Genomic DNA, 20,264 nt, shown 5'->3' with positions numbered 1-20,264 from the left:
TTTTGGAAATGGCCAAGTGTAGAAAACACAATGGATGGGAGTTCCCTGGTGGCACAGTGATTAAGACTTCGCGCTCCTGATGCAAGGGACCCGGGTTCAATCCCTGGTCAGGGAACTAGATCCCACGTGCGTGCTGCAACTAAGAGTTCGCATGCCACAACTAAGGAGCGCACCAGCCACAACTAAGGAGCCCGCCTGCTGCAACTAAGACTCAGCACAACCAAATAAATAAATTAATTTAAAAAATTAAAAAAGAAGAAAACACAATGGGTGGTCAAGATGAGAACTGTCACTTGAGATGAAAGCCAAGGTGTGAAGGCAAAATCACGAGGCTGGTTTGCTTCCCCAAGAGGACTGTTACAAATGCTGGGAGGAATTTCTGGCCCGTTGGAAGAATTGTTCAAACTCCCAAAAGGACTACCTTGCAGAAGGCAGCATTTATTCAGTGTGGACATTCTAGTGGGCTTGCTCCAATTGACTTAGATGGAGGTCTTTTAAGATTTTGGAGAAAGTGAGAAAGGAGAATTGTAGGATGTGGGACGTATCTCCATATTTATCAGTACCCAGAAGGTGATTTCCATTCTACTCTTAAAAGGCGAGCTGGAAAGAATATATGCTCAGCTGGAACTCCCATATCCTGAACCTTGATTTGTAGTCTGCAGATGGTTTACTGACCTCTTGGCCTTCCAGTTCGCTGTAATCCATCCAATTCTCTGTAATCCATGTGGGTTTAATCTTGGGGATTTGATGAACTATTCAACAACCCCCATGTAAATATAGAATTTCAGGGATCTTAGGAATCAGCTCCTTCAAACCCTGCCTTCCTCCACCCCCATTATAGAGAGAGGAAACTGAGCCTAGAGACATAAAGGTCTTACCCAAAGTCACACAGCCAGTAATAGAGTAAACTAGTCATGACTCCTGGTCCAGTGCTCTTTCCCTTGTGTTTTGCCCCACCCCTAAGGGCAGTTATCAGAGTTGAGCCGTTCATTGTATTTTACTTAGAGATTTCTGAGCTCTGGCTAAGTGACTGACTTACTTTGCTTAATAAAGGGCAGAGATCAGGGGCTTCCCTGGTGGCGCAGTGGTTAAGGATCTGCCTGCCAATTCAGGGGACATGGGTTTGAGCCCTGGTCTGGGAAGATCCCACATGCCGTGGAGCAACTAAACCCGTGCGCCACAACTACTGAGCCCACGTGCCACAACTACTGAAGCCTGCGCGCCTGGAGCCCGTGCTTCGCGACCAGAGAAGCCACTTCAATAAGAAACCTGCGCACCACAATGAAGAGTAGCCCCTACTCACCGCAACTAGAGAAAGCCCAAGCGCAGCAACAAAGACCCAACGCAGCCAAAAATAAATAAATTAATTAAAAAAAAAAAAGGGGCAGAGGACAGAGCACTAGACTACAAGTCATGGGATTGCGCTGGTGGGGGAGGGTTGTCTTAGTTAATTCTGCCTGTGACTCACCATGTAGTGTTAAGCCACCACTTTTTAGCTTAAATCTCAGTTTTCTCATCTGTACAGTGGGGGACTAATCAGATTAGTGGATTTAAAGTATCTCTTTCAGGCCTGTGGGGCTCCTAGAATAACTCTTTCACCAAGATCATTCCACTCAGAAAGTGAGAAATCAGTCATCCTCAGAGAAACTGCAGAGAAGCAGAGGGCCTTATTTGTATCAGATAAGAATTAGAAGGACTTCCCTGGTGGTCCAGTGGTTAAGACTCTGTGCGTCCACTGCAGGGGCTACAGGTTTGATCCCTGGTTGGGAAACTAAGATCCCGCATGCCATGCAGTGCAGACAGAAAAAAAAAAAAAAAAAAAAAGAGGGAATGCCTGTTGTATGGTTCTTGTTCAAGTGAACATTTACTCAAGCTGTTTATTGGCCATGCCATGCAGCATGTGGACAATCCCTGCTCTCAGGAAGCTTACCATCTAGGTGAATCACTATACTGGTCAGCAGTCTTTCAGTGAAAAGTGACAGAAACCCAACTCAAGCTGCCTTAAGTAAATTAAAATAAGATAAAGGGCTTCCCTGGTGGTGCAGTGGTTGAGAGCCTGCCTGCCGATGCAGGGGACACGGGTTCGTGCCCTGGTCTGGGAAGATCACACATGCTGCAGAGCGGCTGGGCCCGTGAGCCATGGCCGCGGAGCCTGTGCGTCCGGAGCCTGTGCTCCGCAACGGGAAAGGCCAAAACAGTGAGAGGCCCGTGTACCGGAAAAAAAAAAAAAAAGTAAAATAAAATAAGGTAAAGAGGGTAGTGTTTTTGGCTCACATACATTAAAACTCAAGAGCACTGGCTTCAGGCACGGATAGATTCAGATGCTCAAATAATGTCATTAAAAATCAGTCTCTCAGTAGCATCGACATATATACACTACCAAATGTAAAATAGCTAGTGGGAAGCAGCTGCATTGCACAGGGAGATCAGCTCGGTGCCCTGTGACCACTTAGAGGGGTGGGATAGGGAGGGTGGGAGGGAGAGGCAAGAGGGAGGGGATATGGGGATATATGTATACATATAGCTGATTCACTTTGTTATATAGCAGAAACTAACACAACATTGTAAAGCAATTATACTCCAAAAAAAAATCAATCTCTTGGGACTTCCCTGGTGGTCCAGTGGCTAAGACTCTGCACACCCTATCTATGCAGGGGGCCTGGGTTTGATCCCTGGTCAGGAACTAGATCCCACATGCTGCAACTAAGAGTTTGCATGTAGCAACGAATATCCTGAGTGCCAGTGCGGCCAAATAAATAAATAAATATTAAAAAAAAATCAGTCAGTCTCCATTTCCTGGTTCCTCTGTGTTGGCTCACTTTTAAATTCACTTCTCTTTTGAAGGTTATAAGTAAGGCTACCAGCAGCTCTGAATTTACATTGCTTCAGCTTAGCAATGCCTGTGGAATAAAAAAGAGCTTTTATTCAATGGTTCCAGCAAAAGTTCCAGGGCTGATTCTGATTGTCTAGCTTTGGTCAAGTGTCTACCTCTTAATTAATCAGTGTGACTGTCTAAGGTCTCGGCCACATACCCATCCCTGGGACACATGAACTGATAGGGGAGAAAGATAAATTCCCACAAAGGGAAATCAGGTGTGACCACTGAAAGAGGGCTACTGTGGGTTAGACAAGTGCAGACAGAGGCCTCATCCTGGACAGTCTGAGCACTAATACGTGCTCAGCTTTAGGTGCTGTGGAAGACCAGGGCAATTGAGGAGGATACCGCCTTAGTTGGGAGGTGAAGCTTGAGTGGGGCTGGGTGTGGACAGGTGTGAGTTGCGAGAGAGCATTCTGAATGGAGAGGAAGATCATGGACGGAGAGACACAGAGGAGAGAAAGCCACATCTGGCTTGAGTGTGGCATCCACGTAGGGGAGCAGCAGTGAAAGAGGCCAGGAAGGAATGATGGGGCTACAGTGTGCAAGGCTCTGAGTACTGGGTCAAAAAATTTGGATTTAATCAGCAGGCGGTTCGAAGCTACTACCACTGTTTATTAACTGTTTATTAACTGTTTATTAACAGTGGTAGTAGCTTCAAACCGCCTGCTGATTAAATCCAAATTTTTTGATAATAATCAGGAAAAAAATAGTTAACATTTTCTGAGCCTTTACTATATGCTTGACCATATGCTAAACATTTACATGCATACTGTCATTGAATCCTCACAAAAATCCTATGGGGTAGGTGCCACTATGAATATTTCATAGATGAGAACACTGAGCCTCTGAAAGGAAAGAGTCATTTGTCCAAGGTCATACAGGGGGTAAGTGGTGGAGCCAGAATTGTAACTCAGTCTGTCTAACTAGAAAGCCCAAGGATTTATAAAGGGACATTCAGGATGGGAATAGAGACAGGATGAATTTGCCAGAAGAGTCGAATGCTAAGTAGAGAGGCTGGGAGACTCAGGTGGCTCTTTGTGGAGTTAGGGGTCAGCTTTTCTTTTTTAAAAAAATTAATCAATTAATTTTTGGCTGTGTTTGGTCTTTGTTGTTGTGTGTGGGCTTCTGCTAGTTGTGGCGAGCGGGGGCTACTCTTCGTTGCGGTGCACGGGCTTCTCATTGCGGTGGCTTCTCTTGTTGAGGAGCCTGGGCTCTAGGCGTGTATGCATCAGTAGTTGTGGCATGCGGGCTCAGTAGTTGTGGTGCACGGGCTTAGTTGCTCCGCGGCATGTGGGATCCTCCCGGGCCAGGGCTCAGACCCGTGTCCCCTGCATTGGCAGGAGGATTCTTAACCACTGCGCCACCAGGGAAGTCCCAGGGGTCAGTTTTTCAAGGCTTCTCAGGATATCTCTGCTACTCTTTACCTGGTCTTTCCCATTTTCGGGTGCTAGACACTTTCACATTCGTTATGTCATTTACTGTTCATCTGTTAAAATGACTTGTCCAAAGGTCACACATCTAGTGAAAGAAGGAGCTGAAACTTCATATGAGTCTAAATGGATCTAGAACCTGTTTTTAGCCCTGAACTGAAACACAGGACATGAATACACAGATTACAAGTTACAACTGGCAGGTGTATGTACTCAGTGTTTACCTGTGGGCTGAGTGAGGTTAGCCAAGGGGAGGTTGCTGGCTGGAGTAGAGACTCAGACTGGAAGCCTGGTCGAGGGTCTGAGGGGACAGTGTGGGGAAGTGGTGGAGGACTTAGAATTCCCACTTTGCCACTTCCCAGCTGTGTGTCCCTTGGATAAGTGGGTTTCCTCTCTGAGCCTCAGTTCCCTTATCTGTAAAATGGAGGTGATTATTGTACCTACTTCAGAGGTGATGGAAAGAAAGAAATGAAACCATGGGGCTGAAATGCCGAGTGTGGTCCCTGGTATACAGCGTGAACAATCAGTAAATGGTCACTGTTATTCTTGTGACATAGTCTGAGTGAAGAGCAGCTTGTGAGGGGTCCTTGCTACTCAGGTGAAAGACTTTGGACTTGCTGAGATGATCAAAGGCCTTAAGAAGTCATAGACTGTCAGCTGGGAAGGGTCTTACCAATCAGCTGGCTCAACTCCCTTGTTGTACAGATAACAAAACTGAGTCCCAGAGAGAAGAGACAAGGCCATGCTCACAAAGTGAGACTCCTCTATCCACAGAAGGGGGGTGATTCTGACCACATTTATTCAGTGTCGAGAGCCTACTATGTGTCAGGCACTGCCCAGTGCTAGAATCACGGTGGCAAACAGCACGTGTGAGATATAGTGGGCGCTGGGGAGACTGATGGTGGAGGTGGCAGCAGGGGCTGGTTGGTGCGCCAGAGGTGAGCATCTTCCAGCCTCCCAGATGTGTGTCCTAAATCATCAGGGGTCTCTGAGGTAGGAGCAGCAGTGTCACTACAGCCTAGAATATGCATCCACATCCCTCCCCACTTCCTTGGCTTATGTTTCAGATTTGGTTTGGGACTTTATTCATCCAGCGAGTCTCTGTTGAATGTGATGAGACTGCTGAGCACATTGGGGGAATTTCTTTCCTCCCACTCTCTCTCTTTTTTTTTTTTCCTCCCACTCTTCCCTCCCTCATTTCCTTGCTCCCCCAATTCCCCCTTCCTTCCTTCTTTCCTGCCTTCCACCTTCCTTCCCTCCCTCCCTTCTTGCATTTTTTTGCTTTGCTCCTTCTCTCCCTATTCCCTTCCTTTCTTTCTCACATCAGTCCTTTACTGACAGCCTCCTCTGTGTGTCAGGCTAGGCTCAGGGAATCCTGAGTAAGAGTCCTCGCTCCCCGGAAGCTCATAGTCTAATGGGAGAGGCAGGAAAGAAATTGGATCATCACACTATGGGATGACATATGAAATGATTGAATCATGCAAGGGTATCTTGGGGGCACACACTTCTGACACATTAAGGACAGCCAGAGAAGTCTTCCAAAAAGTAACAGCATTTGAGCTGAGTCTTAAAGGATGAGAAGGGGAACCAGGCAGAAGAGACAGTATGATTGAAGGTGTGGAGGAGGGAAATAGCCTGGTGTGTTTTGGGCACCACAGACAATTAGCACAAGGGGAGGTGAGAGCTGAGACTGGGAAGGTGGAGAGGGGCTGGATTGCGGATGCCTTCTAAGCCATGGTCAGGAGTTTAGACTTTATCTATAAGCAGCAGATACTTGTTGACTTTTTTTTTTTTATTTTTAAAAATTTTTCCAGACTTTCACTTACTTTTCAGAAAAGTTAATACATGCACGGGAAACAAAATTCAAAAGATAAAATGGTGTTTAATCAGATGTAAGCCTCCTCCCTGCTCTCATTTCTCAGTGATCCTCCCAGAAGTCTCCTCCCAGGGGCAACCACTTTTACCATTTCTTGAGTATCCTTTCCAAGAAATCCCATAAATATACAAGCAAATTCAAACGATATTTTTAAAAAATAAATGGTATATTAGTTATCTATTGCTGCATAGCAGATTGCCCCAAAACTTAGTGGCTGAAAGCAACAAGCATTTATTATCTCTGTTTCTGTGAGTCACAGGAATTTGGGAGTGCTTAGATGGGTAGTTCTGGCTTGAGGTGTCTCATGAAGTTGCACCCAAGACCTTAGCTGGGGTCGGCTGGAGGAGACCTCAGAATGAGTGCTCTGAGAGAGAGAAATAAGAAGGTATGATGCCCACCCGCCCTGCTTTGGTAATAGCTTTATTGAGATTTAAATCATATGCCACACAATTCACACATATAAAGTGTACAATTCAGTAGTTTTTAGTATATTTACAGAGTTGTGTAACCATTACCACAATCAATTTTAATATATTTACATAACCTCAAGATGCCTTATATCTATCCTTTAGCTATCTCCCCTTAAGCCTACCATGCCCATCTTCTCTGTCCTCTAAGCAGCCACTAACCTACTTTCTGTCTATTAAGCCTGTTGTGGACATTTTGTATAAATGGAATCATATAATATGTGGTCTTTGTGATTGGCATCTTTCACTTAGCATAATGTTTTCAAGGTTCATTCATGTTGCAGCATGGGTCAATACCTCATTCCTTTTTACAGCTGAATAATATTCCATTGTATGGATATACTGCATTTTGTTTATCCAGTCATCAGCTGATGGCCACTTGGATTGTCTCCACCTTTTGGCTATTATGAATAATGTTGCTATGAACACTTGTGTACAGGTTTTTGTGTGGACACATGTTTTCATTTCCCTTGGATATATTCCCGAGAGTCTAATTGCTGGCTCAGGTGGCAACTCTGACGTTTTGAAGAACTGCCAGATTGTACTTCAAAGGGGCAGTACCATTTTACTTTCCCACCAGCAGTGTGTGAAGGTGCTTAGTCATATCCTCATCAACACTTATGTTATTATCTGACTTTTGGATTACAGCCATCCTCCTGGGTGTGAACTGGTAACTCGTGGTTTTGATTTCCATTTCCCTAATGATTAGTGGTGTTAAGCATCTTTTCATGCGCTTGTTGGCCATTTATATACCTTCTTTGGAGAAACACCTATTCAGATCCTTTGCCCATTTTTTTCTTCCGGTTTTATTGAGATACAGTTGACATACAGCACTGTATAAGTTTCAGGTGTACAGCATAATTTGGCTTAGTGAACATCCATCATCTTATATAGATATAAAATTAAAGAAATAGAAAGTTTTTGTGTGTGATGAGAACTCTGAGGATTTACTGGTAATTATATTTTTGGTGCTGTACATGACATCCCTAGCACTTGTTTACCTTATAACTGGAAGTTTGTACCTTTTGACTGCCTTCATCCAGTTGTCTCTCCCCCCACCCCCACCTCTGGTAACCACAAGCCTGTTCTCTTCTTCTGTGTGTTTTTTTTTTGAAGTATAATTGACCTACAACACTGTTGTTAGTTCCTAACATACAACACAGTGATTTGATATTTCTATATATTTCAAAATGATCACCATGATGAGTCTAGTTACTGTATGTCACCATATAAACATATATTTATTGACCGTACTCCCCACACTGTACATTTCATAGCCATGACTCATTTATTTTGCAACTGGAAGTTTGTACCTTTCAATCTGTCTCGCCTATTTCTTTCCTCCCCTCATTCCCTTCCCCTTTGCCCATTTAAAAATTGGATTATTTTTCTTTTTACTATTGAGTTGTAAGAGTTCTTTATACACTTGTTATAAGTCCCTTATCAGATATATGATTTGCAAATATTTTCTTCCGTTCTATGGCTGTCTTTTCACTTTCTTGATGGTGTTCTTTGAAGCACAAAAGTTTTAAATTTACACCAAGTCCAGTTTATCTTTTTGTTGTTGTTGCTTGTGCTTTTGATGTCATTTCTAAGAATCCATTGCCAAACCCAAGGTTACAAAAATTTACCTCTGTTTTCTTCTAAGCGTTTTATAGTTTTAGTTTTTACACTTAGGGCTCTCATCCATTTGAGTTAATTTTTGTATATGGTGTAAAGTAAGAGTTCAACTTCATTCTTTTGAATGTGGCTCTCCAGTTGTCCCCGCACCGTTTATTGAAAACAGTGTTCTTTCTCAACTGAATGGTCTTGGCACCCTTGCCAAAAATCAATTGACCATGGGTTAATTTCTGGACTCTCACTTCTGTTCCATTGATCTGTATGTCTATGCTTATGCCAGTAACAGTCTGTCTTGATTACTGTTGCTTTGTAGTGAGTTTTCAAATCAGGAAGTGTGAGTCCTCCAACTTTGTTATTTTTCATGATTGTTTTGGCCATCCCACTGCCTTTTTTTTTTTTTAATTGAAGTATAGTTGATTTACAATATTGTGTTAGTTTCACATGTACAACAAAATGATTGAGTTACATACATACATTTCTCAGATTATTTTCCATTATAGGTTATTATAAGATATTGAATATAGTTTCCTGTGTTATACAGTAAATCCTTGTTGCTTATCTATTTTATGTATTGTAGTAGTTTCTATCTGTTAATCCCATACTCCTAATTTATCCCTCTCCCCCCCTCCCTTTCCCCTTTGGTAACCATAAATTGGTTTTGTAGTTGTGAGTCTGTTTCTGGTTTGTATATAGATTCATTTGTATTATTTTTAGATTCCACATGTAAGTGATATCATATAATATTTGTCTTTCTCTGTCTGACTTCCTTCACTTTGTATTATATTCTCTAGGTCCATCCATGTTGCTGCAAATGGCAATATTTCATTCTTTTTTATGGCTGAGTAATATTCCATTGTATATATATACCACATCTTTTTCATCTTTTCTGGATATACGCCCAGGAGTGGAATTGCTGGATCATATGGTGGCTCTATTTTTTCTTTCTTTTTTTTTTTTTTTGCGGTACGCGGGCCTCTCACTGTCGCGGCCTCTCCCATTGTGGAGCACAGGCTCCGGACGCGCAAGCTCAGCGGCCATGGCTCACAGACCCAGCCGCTCCGCGGCATGTGGGATCTTCCCGGACTGGGGCACGAACCCGTGTCCCCTGCATCGGCAGGCAGACTCTCAACCACTGCGCCACCAGGGAAGCCCTCTATTTTTTCTGTTTTAAGGAATCTCTGTACTGTTCTCCGTAGTGGCTGCAACAATTTACATTCCCACCAACAGTGTAGGAGGGCTCCCTTTTCTCCACACCCTCTCCAGCATTTGTTATTTGTGGACCTTTTAATGGTGGCCGTTCTGACCAGTGTGAGGTGGTACCTCATTGTAGTTTTGATTTGCATTTCTCTAATAATTAGTGATGTTGAGCGTCTTTTCACGTGCCTGTTGGCCATCTGTATGTCTTTTTTCAGAGAAATGTCTATTTAGGTGTTCCACCCATTTTAAAATTGGATTATTTGGTTCCTTTGCTATTGAGTTGTATGAGCTGTTTATATATTTTGGATATTAACCCCTTGTCAGTTACATGGTTTGCAAATATTTTCTCCCGTTCTGTAGGTTGTCTTTTCATTCTGTTGATGGTTTCTTTTGCCTTGGGAGACTGATCTAAGAAAATATTGCTATGATTTATGTCAGAGAACCTTTTGCCTATGTTCTCTTCTAAGATTTTATGATGTCGTGTCATATATAGGTCTTTAAGCCATTTTGAGTTTATTTTTGTGTATGCTGTGAGGGAGTGTTCTAATGTCACTAACTTACATGCAGTGGTCCAGTTTTCCCAGCACCCCTTGCTGAAGAGACTGTCTTTTCTCCATTGTACATTCTTGCCTCCTTTGTCGTAGCAAATGCCTTTTATGTTCTAATCTCAGATATCACAGACCACTTCTGCCACACTCTATTGTTAGAAGTGAGTTACTAAATCCAGCCCACATTCAAGGGGAGGAGAATTCAGCTCCTCCTCTTGAAAGGAAGTATATTTAAAAAGTTGTGGACATATTTATAAACCACCACAAATGGTAGCACACTAAACACTTGGTTTGTCTTGCTTTTTAAATTCAACAACACATCTTGGAGATTGTTCCAGATCAGTGTACAGAGAGCTGCTTTTTTCTTAAGAGCTGCATAATATACTTCTGTGTGGATGTGTCATCTTTTATGTCATCAGTATTTAAGTTATTTACAATATCTTGGTATCACAGTGTTTCAGTGGATGATGTATATAATTTGATACATATGTAAGTATAAGGATAACATAAAGACCTAGAGTGGAATTGCTGGATTAAATGGTCTTTATGTTTACAATTTTGACAGATCCAGTCAGGTCCCCTCCGTGGAAGTTATGCAGAGTTACATTTCCAGCAACAATGTACGAGGGTACCTGTTTCCCCGTATTCTTGCCAACTGTGTTATCAAATATTTTATTTTTGCCAAACTGATGGGAAAAAGTACTCTCTTATGATAGTAATTTGTCTTTCTTTTATGAATGAGGTCAAGCATCTTTTATATATACAGGCCAACCTTATTTTATTGCAATTCACTTTAGTACACCTCACAGATATTGCCTTTTTTTTTTTGTTTTAAACAAATTGAAGGTTTGAGGCAACCCTGTGTTGAGCAAGTCTATCGGTGCCATTTTTCCAAATAGCATTTGGTACACTTTGTGTCTCTGTGTCACATTTTGGTAATTCTCACAATATTTCATACTTTTTCATTGTTATATTTGTTATGGGTGATCTGTGATCAGTGATCTTTGTAATTGTTTTGGCTTTTTTTAGCTATAAAGTATTTTAAGTTTGTACATTTCTTTAGACATAATGCTATTGCACACTTAATAGGCTATAGTATAGTGTAAACATAACTTTTATATGCACTGGGAAGCCAAAAAAAAATTTGTGTGACTCGCTTTATTGTGATATCTGCTTTATTGTGGAGGTCTGGAACTGCACCCGCAGTATCTCCGAGGTGTACCTGTATGTTTTCTGTAAACTGTCAGTTCAGAAATATTTTTCTACCAGGCTAATGGTATTTTTCCTCTGATTTGTAAGAACTCTTTATAAATTAAAAAAGTTAGCTCTTTGTGATACGTTACAAATATTGTCTCCCAGTTTATCTTTTGACTTTGTCTATGGATGTTTTCCTCATGGTGAAATTTGTTTTTTCTCAACATAAGCAGATCATCAGTTCCCTCCTATATGGCTCCTGCGTGTAGTATAATACCTAGAACGGCCTTGGAGTGCTTTGAGCGGGGGGGAATCATAGGTCTGGTTGTTGGTAGAGAGGATGGGCTGGAGGTGTCGAGAGGATGAGGGCTGAACTGTTCTTATTCTGACAGCCTCTTATTTTTGTCTTATTCTTTTCATTCCATTTCACGTTATTCATCATTATCAACCTTTTATCCCAGAGCCGTTTAATGGCATAAGGAGAGCCCTGGATCAGGAGTCTGGGCTGGCACATAGTAGGTGCTTAAGAAGTGTCTATTGAATGAATGAATGATGAGCTCTTTTCCTTTTTTTTTTTTTTTTGGCCGTGCAGTGCGGCCTATGGGATCTTAGTTCCCTGACTAGGGATCGAACCTGTGCTCCCTGCATTGGGAGCGTGGAGTCTTAACCACTGGACCGCCAGGGAAGTCCCTGAATGATAAGCTCTGATTTAAGTCCTAGTTCCACCACCCGCTCCTTCGGAGGCAGCATGCTCAGCAGTCAGCCAACCTGAATTTGAATCCTGAGTATGGCATTACCAACTAAGTGTCCTTTGGAAGGTTATACAATTTCTGACTCTGAGTTTCCTCCCCTATAAAATGGGGACCATAATAGTAAGTAGCTCATGGGGCTGTTAAAGGATTGATTGAGAATGTGTGTACACACCCTGGCACAAAGGAAACCCAATTTGCCAAATAGCAGTTGTTATTAGCTGTCGTGTGACTTTCATCATAACCCTTTGGTTCCAACATTCCATGGTCTGTGCTACAACCAGGGAGGAAAGGTTGAAAAGTGGGGAGAACTGGGAAATACACCTGGAAAAGCAGGGGAGCTCTGAAAGTTGGGCCTTGAAGTTTGGGGTCTTATTCTTAGGTTATGGGCAATTACTTGTAGGCATGGGAATGACCAGGGCCAGGTGTGGGTTTAGAAAGATAACTTGGGGACTTCCCTGGTGGCGCAGTGGTTAAGAATCCGCCTGCCAATGCAGGGGACACGGGTTCGAGCCCTGGTCCGGGACGATCCCACATGCCATGGAGCAGCTAAGCCCGTGCGCCACAACTACTGAGCCTGCGCTCTAGAGCCTGCGAGCCGCAACTGCTGAGCCCACACACCACAACTACTGAAGCCCGCGTGCCTAGAGCCCGTGCTCTGCAACAAGAGAAGCCACCACAATGAGAAGCCCGCGCACCGCTTCAAAGAGTAGCCCCCACTCACGGCAACTAGAGAAAGCCTGCGAGCAGCAACGAATACCCAGTGCAGCCAAAAATAAATAAATTTAAAAAAAAAGAAAAGAAAGGTGACTTGGGCAGTTGCTGCAGGGAAGGGACTGATGGAGGCCTGATGGGAGACCAGGAACCTGGGGGGAAAGCAGTGGCAGTGGTCCAGGTGAGAGGGGCTGAGGCCGGGGGACGGGAGGAGGAGAAAACTGGAGACCTATTTAGGAGCCCAGTAGGTGTGTGTGTGTGTGGGGGCGGGGTGAGGACAGGCAGGCCTTGCAGGTGACGCAGGGTCCTCTCGTTGAACGATTTGGTCTTGGAATGACATTCCCAAAGGACACAGCAGGGAGATCCGCTCAGTCTGGGAAATGCTGAATTTGCGGTCCCTATGAGACCCACAGGAGGAGGGCTCTGACCAGCTGTTGGCTATCTGGCCTCGAACCGAGGAAAGAGGTCTCAGCTGGAGATGTTAGATGTCAGTCTGAGTGTGGGTGAAATTGCCCGGGGAGAGCGTGTAGAGGGAAAAGAGGAGACAGCCTCGAAACACCAACCTTTAAGATGCAGGTCGAGGAGGAGCCAGAAAAGGCGACTTGGAGAGAGGCGCCAGAGCAGCTGCTCAGATTAGCAACAGAGAAAGTGAGAAGGACAGCCTTGAGAAAGGACGGCTGCCTGGAGGAGTCAGAGGGACGCGGAAGGGACGGAGCCACCTGGATGGGCCTGGGCCAGACTGGAGGAGTGAGGCAGGATGCGGGGAGAGCGGCGGGAGCTTTCTGACCGAGCCCTTGAGATGAGTGTGGCAGAGCCGAGCCAGGGTAGCGGGGGATGCAGCGGATTCAAAGGTTGTCAAGAGGCTGTATGTGGGCTCCATGCAGGCTGGGCCCAGGGCTGGTGGAGTAAATACTGTTCCCAGATAATTACCACACAAAGTGATGGGCGTCCCATCTCTCCATAACAGCATCTGTGACAACAGATACAATTACTTGTGTTCTTAACAGTCCCCCTACTAAACAGTAGTCTCCTCAAGATCAGGAACCACGAGCCGGGGACTGAATGGCTTGGAGGAAGTGTCCCAGGGAGAGGGAACAGTCAGTGCCAAGCCCTCCAGGGGGGCTGAACTAGAAATGTTGACAGAGTTAGGGTTAGAAGGGAGGCCCAGGGTGGCTGGAGTGTACGGATCGAGAGGCCGAATGGCGTGAGGGAAAGTGGGGTGAGCCTGTGGGTCACACAGGCCAGGACCAGGCGCCAGGGTTTATCCTGAGCGTAGTGGGAAGCTTTTGAAGGGTATTGAGCAGGGGAGTGGCACCATCTGCTTTTGACGGCTCGCTCTGGATGCTGAGTGGAGAAAGATGATGGGGCAAGGATGGGAGCAGAGAAACTAGTTACGAGGCCACTGCGGTCTTCCAGGAGGGAGATCATGGCAGCTTGGACAGATGGTGGCAGTGGAGATGGAGAAAAGAGGTCAGTCCGAGATATTTTTTGGAGGTCAAGACAGTTGGCCTTGTAAGTGGACTGGGCTGGGGGTGAGGGAAATGGAGGAGTCAGGGTGTCCCCGTAATCTGGGTGCTGGATGGGGTGTAGGGAGCCCAGGAACGAGAGTCCCGTCCCCTCCGAGCTCCCCAGCTGATGGAGGCACTAAGATTGGGCCTGGATCTTCAAATCCAGTGGGTGGGGTTGACTGTTAGGAGAGGTCTGGTCTCCCTTGTACGATAAGCCCCTGCCCTGGGGGGCAGGACAGAGCTGGTGTGAGGGACATGAGGACAACCTCCTTCTTAGGGTGTGTGTGTGTGGGGTGTCTCCCTACAGCCCCCTAGTGCACCAGGCCTGGGGAGGCGCTCCCTTGGAAAGCTGTGGTCGTGGTGCCGACACAGGTCCTTCTCCGGGCTTCTCTCAGCCCCCAAGTCAGCCTGGTTCTTTCTAGAAAAACCTTCCTAAATGTGAGGAAGGGACTCATAGAAGATACAGGATACGAGCAGCCATCCGTGCATTCTGTGCTGTACTGCTTTTCTGTATATCTCACCTTTTATAGGACTTTTTACAGCTTTGTAAAATTATCATTGTTCTTTGTACAAAGATTGGAGAATATAGATGACCAAGATTACACACATAATCTCACTTTCCCAGAAACAGTCAACTTAACTGTTGGTCTGAAGTCGTAACAGTATAGAGTACTGGTTATGAGCAGGCTCTGGAGCCAGACTGTCTGGGTTCAGATCCTGGTTCTGTAACTTACCAGCTGTGTGACCTTGGATAACTTGGATGACCTCTCTGTGCCTCTGTGTCCTCAACTGTAAAAAGAAGATAATAATAGTACCTACTCCACAGAGTGTTGTGGGGATTAAATGAAGTAATGTGTGTAAGATACTTAGCATAGTTCCTGATGTGGTAAATTTTATATAACTATTTGCTATAACTATGTAAGTATTTCTTCCCAAAATGAAATTATATTGTACATTATTTTTCACATCCTTTTGAAACCTAACATATCATAAGTATTTTCTGTATCATTAAATCTTCCTCAGTATAGTTTAATAGGGGAGTAGTATTCCATGGTATGAAAGAATATTCCTGTGTTGTTGGATAATTAGTTGCTTCTTTCTTTCCTTCCTTCTTTTATTATTTCTCCCTCTCTTCCTCCCTTCTTTTCCTGCTCTCTTCCTTCTTCTCTTTCTTGCAAATAAAGACGTGACAGACATCCTCATAGCTAAATCTTAGAGCAGATCCTTGAGCATTTTCTTAGAATAAATTCCTAGAAATTGGCAAGCTCAGTCAAAAGGGGTCTAGAGATTTTCAGTTTTATGTTTTTTTTTGTGATTAATTATTTCTGTGAGCTCCATTTGGCTTGTGCATTGCAATTCTTTGTTGCTTTAATTATATCATTCCAAGTGAGTGAAAAAATCTCTGGCAATAGTCACTTGTTAGTGATCAACTCCCACCTACCTTAAGGTTTCAGTAGGTAACTTATTCACGTGGTCCTGAATTCAAAAGGTGTAGCAGGTTAGCAGTACAAGGTCTCCGTCCTGTCCTATCCTTGGCTCCTCAATCCCCTCCTTAGAAGTAACCAGGGTTATCAGTGTGAATGTTATATAAATGAAGTCACATTTTTCCCCAATGTTATGACTCTAAGAGGCATCCAAGTTGTTGCATGTAGCTGCCATAACAAAATACCATAGACTGGGTGGCTTACATTTATTTTCCCATAGTTCAGGAAACTAGAATTCCAAGACCTAGAATTCCAGACCAGCACGGTCTGGTTCTGGTGAGAGTCCTCTTCTTGGCTTGCAGACGGCCACCTTCTTGCTGTGTCGTCAGGTGGCAGGTGCAGGGAGAGAGCAAGCTCTCTGGTATCTCTTCTTATAAGAGCACTAATCCCATCATGGGGCCTCACTCTCATGACCTCATCTAACCCTAATTACCTCCCCAAGGCCCCTTCCACAAATACTCTCACATTGGAGGTTACGGCTTCAAAATATGACTTTTATGGGGACACAGTTCAGTCCATATCAAGCCTCTTTGGAGTCTGCTCAGGGACAGAAAGTCCTGGGGGACATCCAATCTGACCCCCTAGTAATGGGTAGCAGCTGGGGTGCATCAGGCATGGAGGGGACAGCTGAGCATAAACAAAGCCCTCCCTTTAGGAGTGATCGGCTCAGTGTATGTCCCTTGAGGATAGTGTCATGGTGTCATAATGAAACTCTATTAAAATAGCTAAGCATAAAATGCATAATTAAAAAGCTTTACATAAAGACACATCTACACCACAAGCTTTAAAGGAAACAAGCACCCACGTATATTGTATATTTTCTCTTAACTTCATCACTTTTTTAGTCTCATCCTGGGTTCATTCCCCAAACTCAAGTATTGTTTTTCCTTTTAACTTTCCTTTAGTTGCTTAATTATATTTTAAAAGTGTAAGAGGATTTCATGGCCAGACATAGGTGGCAAAGGACTGGACATAATATTATCATTTTTATCATAAAAGTAATATATGCAAATGTTAAACACTTTCCAACAGTACAGGAGGGCAGAGAATAAAAAGTGTCTCCCTCCTTTCCTCCTCCACCCCAGGCAGTGTTTCAGAGGTTCCCATCATTAAGTTGCTTCTGTATTCTTCCAGAAATGTTTATAGACGTGCAAGCTTACGTATGTATATTATTTGAAAAACCAATATTTTAAACTATGTTTTTTTTAATTTTATGAGTAATACATGAATACGTTCACTCCGTGAAAAGCTGAAGCATTACGAACAGGCTAAAGTCCCCACCCACTCCCTGCCCAGAGGCCGCCATTATTATGAACGTAATTTCTATTTTTCCTGATCTTTTTGTGTGCATTTACATACATATCCATGAGGAAAATACGTCGTGTCATTTTCTGTGTTCCCTTTCCTCCCTCCCTTCCTTCCTCTTTCTTTTTTTTTTTTTTTTTGGTAAAATACACATAACATAAAATTTACCATTTTACCCACTCTTAGATGTCCAGTTCTGTGCCATTAAGAACACTTACACTGTTGTGCAACCACCCTCACCATCTGTCCCCACAACTCTTTCCACGCGCAGAACTCTGTCCCCATTAAACACTAACTCCCCACGCCCCGCCCCCAGTCCCTGACAACCAGCATTCTGCTTTCCGCCTCTAGGAATCTGACTGCTCTTGGTTCCTCATATAAGTGGAATCATACAATATTTGACCTTTTGTGACTGGCTCATATAATTTAGCATAATGTCCTCAAGATTCCTCCACGTTGTAGCCTGTGTCAGAATTTCCTTCCTTTTTAAGGTGCTCTGAGGTGTCTCAGATCATTTGGCAGGGAAAAGTATCCAGCTAGAACCTAAGAACAATGTTTTGTTTTTACTATACTTATGTTTATAGTTGCCTTCTATCTATGGTAAATGATCCTGGTTTCCTTTTCTTTGATAGTGATATAAAGCTTACTTTTACAGTAAATGCCTCTCAGTTAAAAAGTGAGTCTATGGAATTCCCTGGCGGTCCAGTAGTTGGAACTCCGAGCTTTTACTGCTGAGGGCCTGGGTTCAGTCCCTGGTTGGTTGGGAAACTAAGATCCCACAAGCCGCGTGGCACGGCCAAAGAAAAAGTGAGTCTATTCAGAGAGAAACATTAAGTAAAGACCTGTCTGGGTTTGAATACAGAGCCCGCCACTTCCTAGCTGTGTGACATGGATACGGTACTACTTAGTTCCTCTGAGCCTCAGATTTGTTATAGGATTAAATGAGATCATGCATGTTAGGAGCTTCACACCCTGGCACATAGTTAAGCACTCAATACTATTTGTTATCGTTATTATATTATTAATAACAGTAATATTGTTAATCTTAAATTTGTCCAACACCACCTGGCTGCTTGGGAAGTCAGCAGACTCTAGGGTGACTGGATATCAGTGCCCCATCCGAAGGCCCCTTCCCCTAGACCAGCAGTTCTCAACCAGGGACATCTTTGCCCCCAAGGGGACATTTGACAGTGGCTTGAGACTTTTTTTTTTTTTTATCACTATGACTGTGGGTGGTGGGTAGAGGCCAGGGGTGATGCTGTAAATCCCACAATGCACCCCACTTACCCCACCCTGCACCCTGCACCTGTGTCTATGCCTTATAGCAGGTGGCTCTTCAGCCAGCTCATTATTTCCAAGAGACTTGAACTTGGACTCCAGAGACCTCAGCCATGGTTTCCTCATCCAGCACACAGGGATGCTGAAGGCTGCCTTGTCTCTAGTTATTCCACCTCCTGATCGTTGAGCCTCTTGATCACCTACCTGGTCTATGCTGTCCCTAGAGGTCTCTTCCTCTCCTGCCCCAGGTCTCAGGAAACCTGTCTGATTGGCTTTTCTCCACTTGCTTTTACTCCTGGGTGTTTGTGGTTCCTAGAGCAGCCTCTGGGGCCCCATAGCCACCACCTAAAACACTGCAGAGTAAAGGAGGCAGAGAGAGTGAGTGAGAGATGGAGAGAGAGGTCCCCCCCCCCGCCCCAACGCCTTCTCTGAGCGCCCTGTCATCCTGGGTCTCCTTCCAGTTGCTCCCTGACATGTATAAATATTCTATTTGTGTGTTGATTTGATTTGATTCGTCTCTACACACCTCCGCTCCTGAGGACAAGAAACCGTGACTGGCAGTGTCCCCAGTACCCTGCATAGTGCCTGACACATAGAAGACACTCAGAATTTATTTGTGGAATATATGAAGGGAGAGGCAGAGAGAGGAAAGGGCGAGGGGATAGATAAAGGGAAGGAAGACAAGCAAGAAAAGGCAGAGAGAAGAGGAGGGGTGTTGAATGAATGTCAGATGCTGAGATCTAAGGAGAAAAGGGAAGAGTGAGGGTCAAGACTGAGGATTAAGCACTGTATAGACTAGCTGGAGAGAGAGGGGGAGGGGTGTGGAGAGAGAGGCAAAAAAAGATGAAAAGGGTGGAGAAGAGAAAGGAATGGAGACACACGACTAGAGAGACACGTACGTGATGAGGCAGCGAGACAGAGAGAACGTGCAGGCGCAGAGCCCCGGGAGAAAACCTCTTTGAACGCTGAGCTTGCAGAGGGAGGAGGACCACCTGCAGGCTACTGCCGCGGTTTCCATGGTGACGGGGATGCTCTGGGCAGGAGAGGAAACACTGTACGGGGGAGAGGAGGAGGGACTGGGTGGGTTTTGCCCCTCCCAGGCTCTTTCCTCACCCTTGCCTCAAGCTGGAGATTCAGGGCCGAGGACGCGGAGGTGGGAGTGCAGCCTCCCCCGCCCCTCCTCAAAGGACCCTGCAGACGTGAAGGACTTAGGCGCCTCGTCTCCCACTCCCCCATCCCTGGCATTTGACCCTCCTCCCCTCTCCCGGGTCCTGGAGGGTCCTGGAGGGTCCTGAAGAGTGTTAGGGAAATATGGGAAGGTGGCTGGGTCAAGCCCTCTCCGTAGGCTCCTCCTCTCTTCCCACCCCATAATTGCTAGAGCGCCCCTGGGCTCCGTCCTGGGCCTTCTCTTCAGTTTCCATAACGTCCAGTCCTAGGGATTTACATGCCCACAGCTCCCACATTTATATCCCCAGCCCTGATTTCTCCCTGAGTTTCCTTCTCCATTTGGGTATCTAAAGGGCATCTTCAAACTTGTTGAATTCTTTAACTCACCAAGCTCATTCTTGCCTCAGGGCCTTTTTGCATTTGCCATTCCCTTTGCCACGAGCTCTTTTCCCCAGCTGTTTATTAGAGGTGTCTTTCACTTGAGCTAAGAATTGTCTTGGAGAAGGCGAGCGCTTTGGAGAGGGGAGGAAGGCCTGCTCCAACGTGTGTGTGTGTGTGTGTGTGTGTGTGTGTGTGTGTGTGTGTGTGTGTGTGTGTTTGAGTATGTAAGATCACAGTGCTGTCAGGGGCGCCCTGTGTCAGTATAAGGAGCACACCCTAGGGGAGTGTGGAAGGACTGTCCTGTTAGAAGGTCGGGGTGAGGCCAGAGGAGGCAGAACTTGAGGCAGGGAAGAGTCTGTGCCGTGGGGAGCACTTCCTCGTACGGTAGATGAGGGAAAGAGATGGCAAAGCCAGGCGTCCCCCTCCCCATCCTGGCAACGAACGAGATGTGCCTCCTAGACAGTGGGC

The 20,264-nt window shown here is 44.9% G+C and overlaps 1 protein-coding gene across 2 annotated transcripts in view; it reads left to right on the top strand.

The window, feature by feature from the left end:
• LHFPL4 (LHFPL tetraspan subfamily member 4) overlaps nt 1-20,264 on the top strand; it is a 28,517-nt gene that overhangs the window by 3,271 nt on the left and 4,982 nt on the right. The window lies entirely within an intron of this gene.

This window comes from Delphinapterus leucas, chromosome 10 (genome assembly GCF_059928025.1).
Source record: "Delphinapterus leucas isolate spDelLeu-1000000601 "Yukka" chromosome 10, BTC_Dleu_Yukka2, whole genome shotgun sequence".
NCBI classification, from domain to species: Eukaryota; Metazoa; Chordata; class Mammalia; order Artiodactyla; family Monodontidae; genus Delphinapterus; species Delphinapterus leucas.
This window is presented reverse-complemented; position numbering and strand designations above follow the sequence as displayed.